This window comes from Ovis aries, chromosome 4 (genome assembly GCF_016772045.2).
Source record: "Ovis aries strain OAR_USU_Benz2616 breed Rambouillet chromosome 4, ARS-UI_Ramb_v3.0, whole genome shotgun sequence".
Lineage (NCBI taxonomy): Eukaryota > Metazoa > Chordata > Mammalia > Artiodactyla > Bovidae > Ovis > Ovis aries.
Genome location: NC_056057.1, coordinates 19,055,360 through 19,067,582, shown reverse-complemented (window position 1 = coordinate 19,067,582; position 12,223 = coordinate 19,055,360). Strand labels below are relative to the sequence as shown.

Sequence of the window (12,223 nt, the reverse complement as noted above, 5' to 3'; positions counted from 1 at the left end):
AATAAAATATCTCCTAGTATAGTTCTAATAATGACAAAAATTTTCTTAGCTTATGTTCCCAGAATAATTTCTAAGTAAGTAGTATCCTTATATTCTTTGAGATAAGAGTTCACAGGGGTCGCTTTTTGAGACTAGTGCCCTTGTATAAAAGCAGTTTAAACCATTCTCTATTTTATAGTGGCACCAGGAAAGACAATGACTCTGCTAAGTTCTATTACAAATAATACTGTGTTTGTTAAAGATCATTATGTGTCCTCTTTCTCTTTCACTGAATAATAGTAATTTGAAAAGAAGCATATGAGGCATGGAAAGTGAAAAAATGGTTATATTTTATATGTAGGAAGTATTTTAGACATTTAAGAATTACAATTCTATTGACTTTTAATCTTTCATTACATATAACCTTTTTTCTAGTGTTTTTCATTATCTCATAATTTATTAAATATTCATTTTGTAGGTTTTTGTTTTCCAGCTATGAATAGAGGGAAATATTCCTATTCTTTCAAGCTGTTGATAGTTCTAAAAATTAATTTTTATATACTATTCATTTTTACAAGGGTATTTTTATTTGAGGAAATAAAAGGATTAAAATTTCTTGCAGTTGCCATATGTAAAAAAAAATACTCTGCAAAAGTACATTTATTTAAAAAAATCTACATATCTGGTTCCTATAGTGTATTTTCTACTGCATTTACCACATATTTCTTAAACCTGTCAGACCAGGAATGCTATTCAAAGATATAGAATTAGCTGACTCACTAAAGCTAGTGGTTAAATTTCCTTAGCTCTTGTTAAGTCATTATGTTACAAAATATAGAACCACAAAAAATAAACATTTATTTGTAGTCATAATAACTGCCGGCTCTACCGTGACTTCTAATCAACTATATAATTAACTAAAATAACAAGCTCACAAATATGTATTTGCACTACAATTTTTGCTAGGTGCAAGCTGTTAAAGTGCAAATTTTCATGCTGTTGCAAATCATGTTAATATTAAATATATCTGGCACTTTTCACCCCTATTAAGAAAAATAAGTAAACATTCAAAAATATTGAGGCATTCATAAAATTTTCCTTGTCAAGAGATTCCTGTATCTTCTACTGAAAGGCTAGACATTTATTTTCAATAATTCTTCCCCTTTTAATCCCAAGGAATTTCCTTTGTAAGTGATTAGATTGAAGTAATGTGTTTTGTCAGTTCATATATTTGTTCACTTACTTTAAAATTCCTATTTATGAAAACAGTTTATGAATTTAGTTAACCACAATAGTTACTGCCACTCTAGCAATGAGTGTTCTCCAAAATGAAGATTAAAAGCCTTTAATAAGTAATGTGGGAATAAAATTTTTTTCAAAGGATCTGAAGAATTAAGAGTATTGGCCATATCTTAGCCTTTGCCTGACACACCATTTTTGAAAACCAATGGCCACCAATTTTTCAAAATAATTATTATATTACTTTTGATTATACTAGACAAGTTTTTGCAGTGGCTTCCCACTCTAATACTGAAAGTAAGATGATACCTCACTTATTATTTGTTGTCAGTACTTTATATGTGCAGTTACATGCTGTAAGGATTTAGTTAATGCCAATCTTTTTGCTATTGTTTCACCTACAGCAAGTTTATAATGACTGTTGGCTTCCTTCTCCTTTCCTTTTCCTTTATCCACTTCCTCCTTCTCCTCTCATCTTATTATCTCACGTCTCATTTACAATACTTTGACTTTATTATTGTGTACTATCCAAGAATTAATATAATAAGACTAACATCCATTATTTAATCAGATGATATTGTGCCTTTATATATCTGATAAATGATTTATATAATCCTTTGTATTAACATCTATTCGGTGGATGAGGTTGGTGAGTAATTAATTAGCATACTTAGGGTCACATGGGAAATTAACAATGAGCATCAAATTTGAATCTGATTTTATTTGATATCAAAATTATACTATTGTATTAAATTTTCTTTTAAATAACAGATTTATACATACTCAATGTAGGAAGTGAAAAAATATTCTAAATAAATAAATGAAAAGATTAAAAATTTGCTACCCCCAGACAGCAAAAAAGACACAGATGTGTATAATGGACTTTTTTTTTTTTTTAATCTTTAATTCTTACATGCGTTCCCAAACATGAACCCCCTCCCACCTCCCTCCCCATAACATCTCTCTGGGTCATCCCCATGCACCAGCCCCAAACATGCTGTATCCTGCATCAGACATAGACTGGCGATTCGATTCTTACATGATAGTATACATGTTAGAATGCCATTCTCCCAAATCATCCCACCCTTTCCCTCTCCCTCTGAGTCCAAAAGTCCGTTATACACATCTGTGTCTTTTTTCCTGTCTTGCATACAGGGTCGTCATTGCCATCTTTCTAAATTCCATATATATGTGTTAGTATACTGTATTGGTGTTTTTCTTTCTGGCTTACTTCACTCTGTATAATCGGCTCCAGTTTCATCCATCTCATCAGAACTGATTCAAATGAATTCTTTTTAACGGCTGAGTAATACTCCATTGTGTATATGTACCACAGCTTTCTTATCCATTCATCTGCTGATGGACTTCTAGGTTGTTTCCATGTCCTGGCTATTATAAACAGTGCTGCGATGAACATTGGGGTACATGTGTCTCTTTCAATTCTGGTTTCCTCGGTGTGTATGCCTAGCAGTGGGATTGCTGGGTCATAAGGTAGTTCTATTTGCAATTTTTTAAGGAATCTCCACACTGTTCTCCATAGTGGCTGCACTAGTTTGCATTCCCACCAACAGTGTAGGAGGGTTCTCTTTTCTCCACACCCTCTCCAGCCTTTATTTGTTGCAGATTTTTGGATCGCAGCCATTCTGACTGGTGTGAAGTGGTACCTCATTGTGGTTTTGATTTGCATTTCTCTAATAATGAGTGATGTTGAACATCTTTTCATGTGTTTGTTAGCCATCCGTATGTCTTCTTTGGAGAAATGTCTATTTAGTCCTTTGGCCCATTTTTTGATTGGGTCGTTTATTTTTCTGGAATTGAGCTGCATAAGTTGCTTGTATATTTTTGAGATTAGTTGTTTGTCAGTTGCTTCATTTGCTATTATTTTCTCCCATTCAGAAGGCTGTCTTTTCACCTTGCTTATATTTTCCTTTGTTGTGCAGAAGCTTTTAATTTTAATTAGATCCCATTTGTTTATTTTTGCTTTTATTTCCAGAATTCTGGGAGGTGGATCATAGAGGATCCTGCTGTGATTTATGTCTGAGAGTGTTTTTCCTATGTTCTCCTCTAGGAGTTTTATAGTTTCTGGTCTTAAAGATCTTTAATCCATTTAGAGTTTATTTTTGTGTGTGGTGTTAGAAAGTGATCTAGTTTCATTCTTTTACAAGTGGTTGACCAGTTTTCCCAGCACCACTTGTTAAAGAGATTGTCTTTACTCCATTGTGTTTTCTTACCTCCTTTGTCGAAGATAAGGTGTCCATATGTGTGTGGATTTATCTCAGGGCTTTTTATTTTGTTCCATTGATCTATATATCTGTCTTTGTGCCAGTACTATACTGTTTTGATGACTGTGGCTTTGTAGTAGAGCCTGAAGTCAGGCAAGTTGATTCCTCCAGTTCCATTCTTATTTCTCAAGATTGCTTTGGCTATTCGAAGTTTTTTGTATTTCCATACAAATCTTGAAATTATTTGTTCTAGTTCTATGAAAAATATGGCTGGTAGCTTGATAGGGATTGCATTGAATTTGTAAACTGCTTTGGGTAGTATACTCATTTTCACTATATTGATTGTTCCGATCCATGAACATGGTATATTCCTCCATCTATTAGTGTCCTCTTTGATTTTTTCATCAGTGTTTTATAGTTTTCTATATATAGGTCTTTAGTTTCTTTAGGTAGATATATTCCTAAGTATTTTATTCTTTTCGTTGCAATGGTGAATGGAATTGTTTCCTTAATTTCATTTTCTACTTTCTCATTATTTGTGTATAGTAATGCAAGGGATTTCTGTGTGTTGATTTTATATCCTGAAACTTTACTATATTCATTGATGAGCTCTAGTAATTTTCTGGTGGAGTCTTTAGGGTTTTCCATGTAGAGGATCATGTCATCTTCAAACAGTGAGAGTTTTACTTCTTCTTTTCCAATTTGGATTCCTTTTATTTCTTTTTCTGCTCTGATTGCTGTGGCCAAAACTTCCAGAACTATGTTGAATAGTAGCGGTGAAAGTGGACACCCTTGTCTTGTTCCTGACTTTAGGGGAAATGCTTTCAATTTTTCACCATTGAGGATAATGTTTGCTGTGGGGTTTGTCATATATAGCTTTTACTACGTTGAGGTATGTTCCTTCTATTCCTGCTTTCTGGAGAGTTTTTATCATAAATGGATGTTGAATTTTGTCAAAGGCCTTCTCTGCATCTATTGAGATAATCATATGGTTTTTATTTTTCAACTTGTTAATGTGGTGAATTACATTGATTGATTTGCGGATATTGAAGAATCCTTGCATCCTTAGGATAAAGCCCACTTGGTCATGGTGTATGATGTTTTTAATGTGTTGTTGGATTCTGATTGCTAGAATTTTGTTGAGGATTTTTGCATCTATGTTCATCAGTGATATTGGCCTGTAGTTTTCTTTTTGTGACATCTTTGTCAGGTTTTGGTATTAGGGTGATGGTGGCCTTATAGAATGAGTTTGGAAGTTTACCTTCCTCTGCAATTTTCTGGAAGAGTTTGAGTAGGATAGGTGTTAGCTCTTCTCGAAATTTTTGGTAGAATTCAGCTGTGAAGCTGTCTGGACCTGGGCTTTTGTTTGCTGGAAGATTTCTGATTACAGTTTCAATTTCCGTGCTTGTGATGGGTCTGTTAAGATTTTCTATTTCTTCCTGGTTCAGTTTTGGAAAATTGTACTTTTCTAAGAATTTGTCCATTTCTTCCACGTTGTCCATTTTATTGGCATACAACTGCTGATAGTAGTCTCTTATGATCCTTTGTATTTCTGTGTTGTCCGTTGTGATCTCTCCATTTTCATTTCTAATTTTATTGATTTGATTTTTCTCACTTTGCTTCTTGATGAGTCTGGCTAATGGTTTGTCAATTTTATTTATCCTTTCAAAGAACCAGCTTTTGGCTTTGTTGATTTTTGCTATGGTCTCTTTTGTTTCTTTTGCATTTTTTTCTGCCCTAATTTTTAAGATTTCTTTCCTTCTACTAACTCTGGGGTTCTCCAATTCTTCCTTTTCTAGTTGCTTTAGATGTAGAGTTAGGTTATTTATTTGACTTTTTTCTTGTTTCTTGAGGTAAGCCTGTATTGCTATGAGCTTTCCTCTTAGCACTGCTTTTTTAGTGTCCCACAGGTTTTGGGTTGCTATGTTTTCATTTTCATTCGTTTCTATGCATATTTTGATTTCTTTTTTAATTTCTTCTGTGATTTGTTGGTTATTCAGAATTGTATTGTTCAACCTCCATATGTTGGAATTTTTAATAGTTTTTCTCCTGTAATTGAGATCTAATCTTAATGCATTATGGTCAGAAAAGATGCTTGGAATGATTTTGATTTTTTTGAATTTATCAAGTTTAGATTTATGGCCCAGGATGTGATCTATCCTGGAGAAGTTCCATGAGCACTTGAGAAAAAGGTGAAATTCATTGTTTTGGGGTGAAATGTCCTATAGATATCAATTAGGTCTAACTGATCTAATGTATCATTTAAAGTTTGGGTTTCTATGTTAATTTTCTGTTTAGTTGATCTGTCCATAGGTGTGAGTGGGGTATTAAAGTCTCCCACTATTATTGTGTTATAGTTGATTTCCCCTTTCATACTTGTTAGCATTTGTCTTACATATTGTGGTGCTCCTATATTGGGTGCATATAAATTTATAATTGTTATATCTTCGTCTTGGATTGACCCTTTGATCATTATGTAGTGGCCTTCTTTGTCTCTTTTAACAGCCTTTATAATGGACTTTTGGACTCAGAGGGAGAGGGAGAGGGTGGGATGATTTGGGAGAATGGCATTGTAACAGGTATACTGTCATGTAAGAATCGAATCGCCAGTCTATGTCCAATGCAGGATACAGCATGCTTGGGGCTGGTGCACGGTGACGACCCAGAGAGATGTTATGGGGAGGCAGGTGGGGGGGGGGCGGTTCAAGTTTGGGAATGCATGTACACCTGTGGTAGATTCATGTCAATGTATGGCAAAACCAATACAGTATTGTAAAGTAAAATAAAGTAAAATTAAAAATTAAAAATATATATATATATAAATAAAAATAACAAAATAAAAATAAAAATTTGCTACCCCCTTTCTCACCCCTAGTTCATTTTTGGCCTTTTACCTTTCCTGATGTTTATGTTAACTATTTCAGTATTTTTAATAATTGTTGTTCTTTGTGACATTTTTGCCTAAATCATACCATATTTAGATATTACTCTAGAAGTTACTTTGCTCATGTTAAACCAGAGTGAAAGTGAACATCATGACTAACTCTTTGCGACCCCATGGACTATACAGTCCATGGAATTCTCCAGGCCAGAATACTGGAGTGGGTAAACTTTTCCTTCTCCAGGGGATCTTCCCAAACTAGTCATCAATCCCAGTTCTTCCTCATTGCAGGCTGATTCTTCACCAGCTGAGCCACAAGGGAAGCCCAGCGTATTGGAGTGGGTAGTCTATCCCGTCTCCAGAGGATCTTCCTGATCCAGGAATTGAACCAGGGTCTCCTGCATCACAGGCAGATACTTTACCAACTGAGCTATCAGGGAAGCCCTTGTTGAACCAAAGTATGTTCTAAACCTCCTTCTAGCTCAGCAGACAGGCCAGTCCCATTTGTTAGACTGATATATCATTGTTAATAGCTGTATAATTTTCCTCACTAAGATTACATATATATATATATATATATATATATATATATATCACATTTTAGTGCATTGTTTTCTTTATGGATATTTTTGTTATTTTTGGTTTTGTCACCATAAGCAATGCCTCAGTGTATTTATCTAGACATACATTTATATTTGCAACTTTACTCATATATTTCTAGACATTAGATTTCTAAAGGGGGAATCATTTTATCAAACAATGTCTGTATTTTAATTTTTGGTTGGTATTTTCCAAAAGGGCTAATGCTATCACACTTTGACTAACAATGTTCTGGTTCTGCATTCTTACTGTTATTCAAAATAATCACCATTTAATATTTTGTCAATGTTATTGGAGAAGGAAATGGGAACCCACTCCAGTATTCTTGTCTGGAGAATCCCAGGGACGGGGCAGCCTGGTGGGCTGCCATCTATGGGGTCACACAGAGTCAGACATGACTGAAGCGACTTAGCAGCAGCAGCAGCAGTATGGGAGAAACAGCATCTCATTATTGCTTCAATTTAAGGGTGAAAAAAACATTCAAGTACTTCATTGTTTTTTAGAATTTCTTGATCATATAATGCTATTTATATCTTTCACCTGGTTTTCTACTGGATTGTTTGTGTTTTCTTATCAATACATAGATAACTATCCAGAATAGATATTTTAACTTTGTTTATATTTTAATCTAGTAAATTTTTAATTTAAAAATGCCAGTTATATTTTTCTTTGTGATTTTTATGTTTCTAGTCCTCTTTTGAAGTCTATCTGTCCTAATTTAGATAAATATTCTCTAATTTTACTTTCTGAAATTGATATCATTTCTTTATTCCCTTAATGTATTTAATTTATTCAAAAATATTTATTGATCATAAAATGTGTGTAAGGCCAAATCATGGGTTGTTGGGAACCTTGAGTGTTAAAACAAAACAATAAAAAAGTTGACAGAATTGTGATATGTGCCATAGAAAAATACAAGATGGAGAAGATGATGGGAATTAAAGTCTAAAGATGTAGGTATCAGTGTCTGGGTATATTTATGAAGGGAATGTTCAGGCAGTCCTCACTGAAAATAAAATTTTAACCAAGATCTGAAGTATGTGATGTGAGATGAGCATATATTTGACAGAAGATGCTCCCAAGCAAAGCAAAGAGTTAATGCAAAACCCCTTAATCTTTTTTAAAATGTTATTGGGGTATAGTTGATTTACAATTTTGTATTAGTTTCAGGTGTACGACATACACAGTGAATCAGTTATACATACATACATATATCCACTCTTTTTTAAAGATTCTGTTCCCATATAGGCTGTTGCAGAGTATTAAATAGAGTTCCCTGTGGTATACAGTAGGTCCTTATTAGCTATTGTAGTTGTATATATGTCAGTTCAAATATTCTAGTTTATTCCCCTCCTCTGCTTACCCCTGGTAACCTTAAGTTTGTTTTCTATATCTGTAACTCTATTTCTGTTTTGTAGATAAGTTCATTTGTAACCTTTGCTTTTTAGATTCAACATACAAGCAATATCATATGATATTTGCCTTGTCTTTAAACAGGATGCTTGCTTTTTAAGGGAAAGTGGAAGGCCAGTATAGCTGAGATAGAATGAGAGAAAAATAGGAGATAAAATTAGAAAAGAGATGGGAGTTGGTGATAGCAACAATGAGGATAGAAGAGTAGGAGAAATTAAATCAATATGTACATGCCATCCTTAGAAGTTTGGCTTTAACTGTGAATGAAATGGGAAGCTATAGCAGGAATTTGTGAAAAAGAAATAATTTGATTTGAGCTATAATTTTAGAGGATCATTCTCTGTGTTCTTCATGAGAATACATTTTAGAGGGACAAGAGTGAAGATAGGAAGACTGTTTAGGGGCTAGTATAATCTAAGTGAGAGATAATAGTGGCTTCTGGTAGCTCAGTTGGTAAAGAATCTGCCTGCAATGCAGGAGACCCAGGTTTGATTCCTGGGTTGGGAAGATCCCCTGGAGAAGGAAATGGCAACTCACTCCAGTATTCTTGCCTGGAGAATCCCATGGACAGAGGAGCCTGGTGGGCTACAGTCCATGGGGTCGCAAGAGTTGGGCACGACTTAGCGACTAAACCAACCAACCAACCAACAGAAAAGTAACAATGGGTGTGGCAAAAGTGGTCCTACTATGGATACATTTTAAAGATAGAACCAATAAAATTTCCTTATATTAGATTATGTGTGGCCAGGAAAACTTCTCAGCCAATACTGTAAAACCAAACCTGTTGATGAAATCTTAATAGAGACTAAAATTAGGAATGTTAAGAGTTAAAAGAGGTCTCATTTCATCGGCTACACTGATGAGAGTATTCTTGATGTCCTTTGCCTATGGATTCTTCATCAATTCCTCTTTGCTCTTTGATTCTTAAGACTCCTTCAACTTGTTAACCTTTGGGCTAATTTGCTGGAGGTCAATATTAATGAAGTCTTCAACACTGTCAACTTGGTATGAATCCTTATTTTCAAAGGCATAAACTTATCTATGATCTCAAAACCCAGATGAGCAGTTGGTCAACAGTGGCAGGGAAGGGAAGTTAAGCACAATGCCAGGAACCCCCATCTTCTCAGAATCTGGCAAAAGAAATCCTCAATGCTACATAATGCGTATATGCCATTATATTTGTATATAGCAATAGCATGTGTGTGTATATATATATTTTCTGTAGCTAACTTTTTCGTATTTTCTCTAACTCAACTGCATTGTGATCAGAGGATTATACTATATATCAATTCAAATTCTGAAATTTCATATGTGGTTGCAAATTAAAAGGTTATTCTGCAGTTCTTGCTTAGAATGACGTAACAGTGAACACACACACACACACACACACAATACATTTAATATTAAGTCAAGTTTCCTAAACAGGCTGTTTAGGTCTTCTAATCACTTATTACTGATTTCATGGCTTCTGTTCTGTAGTTAAAAGAATTCTATTCAAGTTTTTTGATAGAATTATAGACTTGTCCAATTCAATATTTAATTCTTTAGACTTTTGCTTCATATGTGGTAAGCCTATGTTTGTATGTTGCAAACAAAATTAGAATTATTATGTGCCTGGCCAATTGGTGTCTCTTTGCCACCCCATGGACTGTAGCCCAGCAGATTCTTCTGTCTATGGGAGTATCTTGGCAGGATTATATTGGCAGCTCACTGGAGTGAATTTTCATTCCCTCCTCCAGGGGATCCTCCTACTCCAGGGTTCAAACCTGTGTCTCCTGGGGCTCCTGCATTGGCAAATGAATTCTTTACCACTGAGCCACCTGGGAATCCCAGAATTGTTATATATTCTACTAAATTGACTCTTTTATCACTGTGAAATACTCTTTTTCTCTAGAAATGCTTTTTATCCTAATGTCTCATATTAGTATTATATATGTTTTATTTTAATTGTCTTCATATGTCATCAGTTCAGTTCAGTTCAGTCGCTCAGTCGTGTCTGACTCTTTGCGACCCCATGAATCTCAGAACGCCAGGCCTCCCTGTCCATCACCATCTCCCGGAGTTCACTCAGAATCACGTCCATCGAGTCCGTGATGCCATCCAGCCATCTCATCCTCGGTCGTCCCCTTCTCCTCCTGCCCCCAATCCCTCCCAGCATCAGAGTCTTTTCCAGTGAGTTAACTCATTGGCCAAAGCACTGGAGTTCCAGCTTTAGCATCATTCCTTCCAAAGAAATCCCAGGGCTGATCTCCTTCAGAATGGACTGGTTGGATCTCCTTGCAGTCCAAGGGACACTCAAGAGTCTTCTCCAACACCACAGTTCAAAAGCATCAATTCTTTGGCGCTCAGCCTTCTTCACAGTCCACCTCTTACATCCATACATGACCACAGGAAAAACCATAGCCTTGACTAGGCGGACCTTAGCTGGCAAAGTAATGTCTCTGCTTTTGAATATGCTATCTAGGTTGGTCATAACTTTTCTTCCAAGGAGTAAGCATCTTTTAATTTCATGGCTGCAGTCAGCATCTGCAGTGATTTCGGAGCCCCAAAAATAAAGTCTGACACTGTTTCTACTGTTTCCCCATCTATTTCCCATGAAGTGATGGGACCAGATGCCATGATCTTTGTTTTCTGAATGTTGAGCTTTAAGCCAACTTTTTTGCTCTCCTCTTTTATTTTCATCAAGGGGCTTTTTAGCTCCTCTTCACTTTCTGCCGTAAGAATGGTGTCATCTGCATATCTGAAGTGATTGATATTTCTCCCGACAATCTTGATTCCAGCTTGTGTTTCTTCCAGTCCAGCGTTTCTCATGATGTACTCTGCATAGAAGTTAAATAAGCAGGGTGACAATATACAGCCTTGATGTACTCCTTTTCCTATTTGGAACCAGTCTGTTGTTCCATGTTCAGTTCTAACTGTTGCTTCCTGACCTGCATACAGATTTCTCAAGAGGCAGGTCAGGTGGTCTGTATTCCCATCTCTTTCAGAATTTTCCGCAGTTTATTGTGATCCACACAGTCAAAGGCTTTGGCATAGTCAATAAAGCAGAAATAGATGTTTTTCGGGAACTCTCTTGCTTTTTCGATGATCCAGCAGATGTTGGCAATTTGATCTCTGGTTCCTCTGCCTTTTCTAAAACCAGCTTGAACTCAGGGAGTTCACGGTTCACAGCTTTCTGCATTCTTTAATTCCATCTTTTATGTATCTTACTGTTTTATAAACAATAAACAGAACTCTGATTTTTAAAATCAAGTAAAGCAACCTTTGCATTTAGAGTTTTATCCATTTATCTTTAATGTAATCATAAATATTGAATTTTAATTTTAGTGAGGACTTTCTACTTTTATGCTTGTTATAGACTTTTTTGTTCACATATTTTCTACTTAAAAATTTTTTTTGTGTTTAACCTAGAAATTGCCACATGAATCTTGATTTATCAAAGTCTAATGACAATTAGACACTTTGCTTCTTTTAAGCACTTTTGATTACTATTTATTGCCTCTTTAGTTATATACTAGTTATGTTTGTTAATATATTTATTTGTAAGTACCGGCAATTGATTGTATATTTTCCCTTTTCTTGCTGTTTACATTTTCCTGCAAAATGCTATTTGTGTGTGTGTGTGTGTGTTTTTCTTCTTCTTACTGTGGAATTCCTGTATATTTTTCTTTATTGCAGATTTTCTGGAGACATTTTTTCACCTTTTCTTGTCTGGAAATTTATTTATTTCACTTTTATACTTAATGAATACTTTGTACTGGACATAGAATTCTAATTTAATAGCTGTCTTCCTTCAGCACTGTAAAGGTATCATTTCGTTATCTCCTATTCTCTATTGAATTGGTTGATAAGCTCACAATGTTATTGTTTTCCTTTTGAAGGCAATCAG

At 35.0% G+C, this 12,223-nt stretch overlaps 1 non-coding gene across 1 annotated transcript; it reads right to left on the bottom strand.

Moving 5' to 3' along the window:
• Positions 1-6,688: 6,688 nt before the first annotated feature.
• Positions 6,689-6,761, bottom strand: TRNAH-GUG (transfer RNA histidin (anticodon GUG)). Its single transcript has one exon. It is a non-coding gene; the product is annotated as a tRNA-His (tRNA).
• Between the last annotated feature and the right edge of the window lie 5,462 nt (positions 6,762-12,223).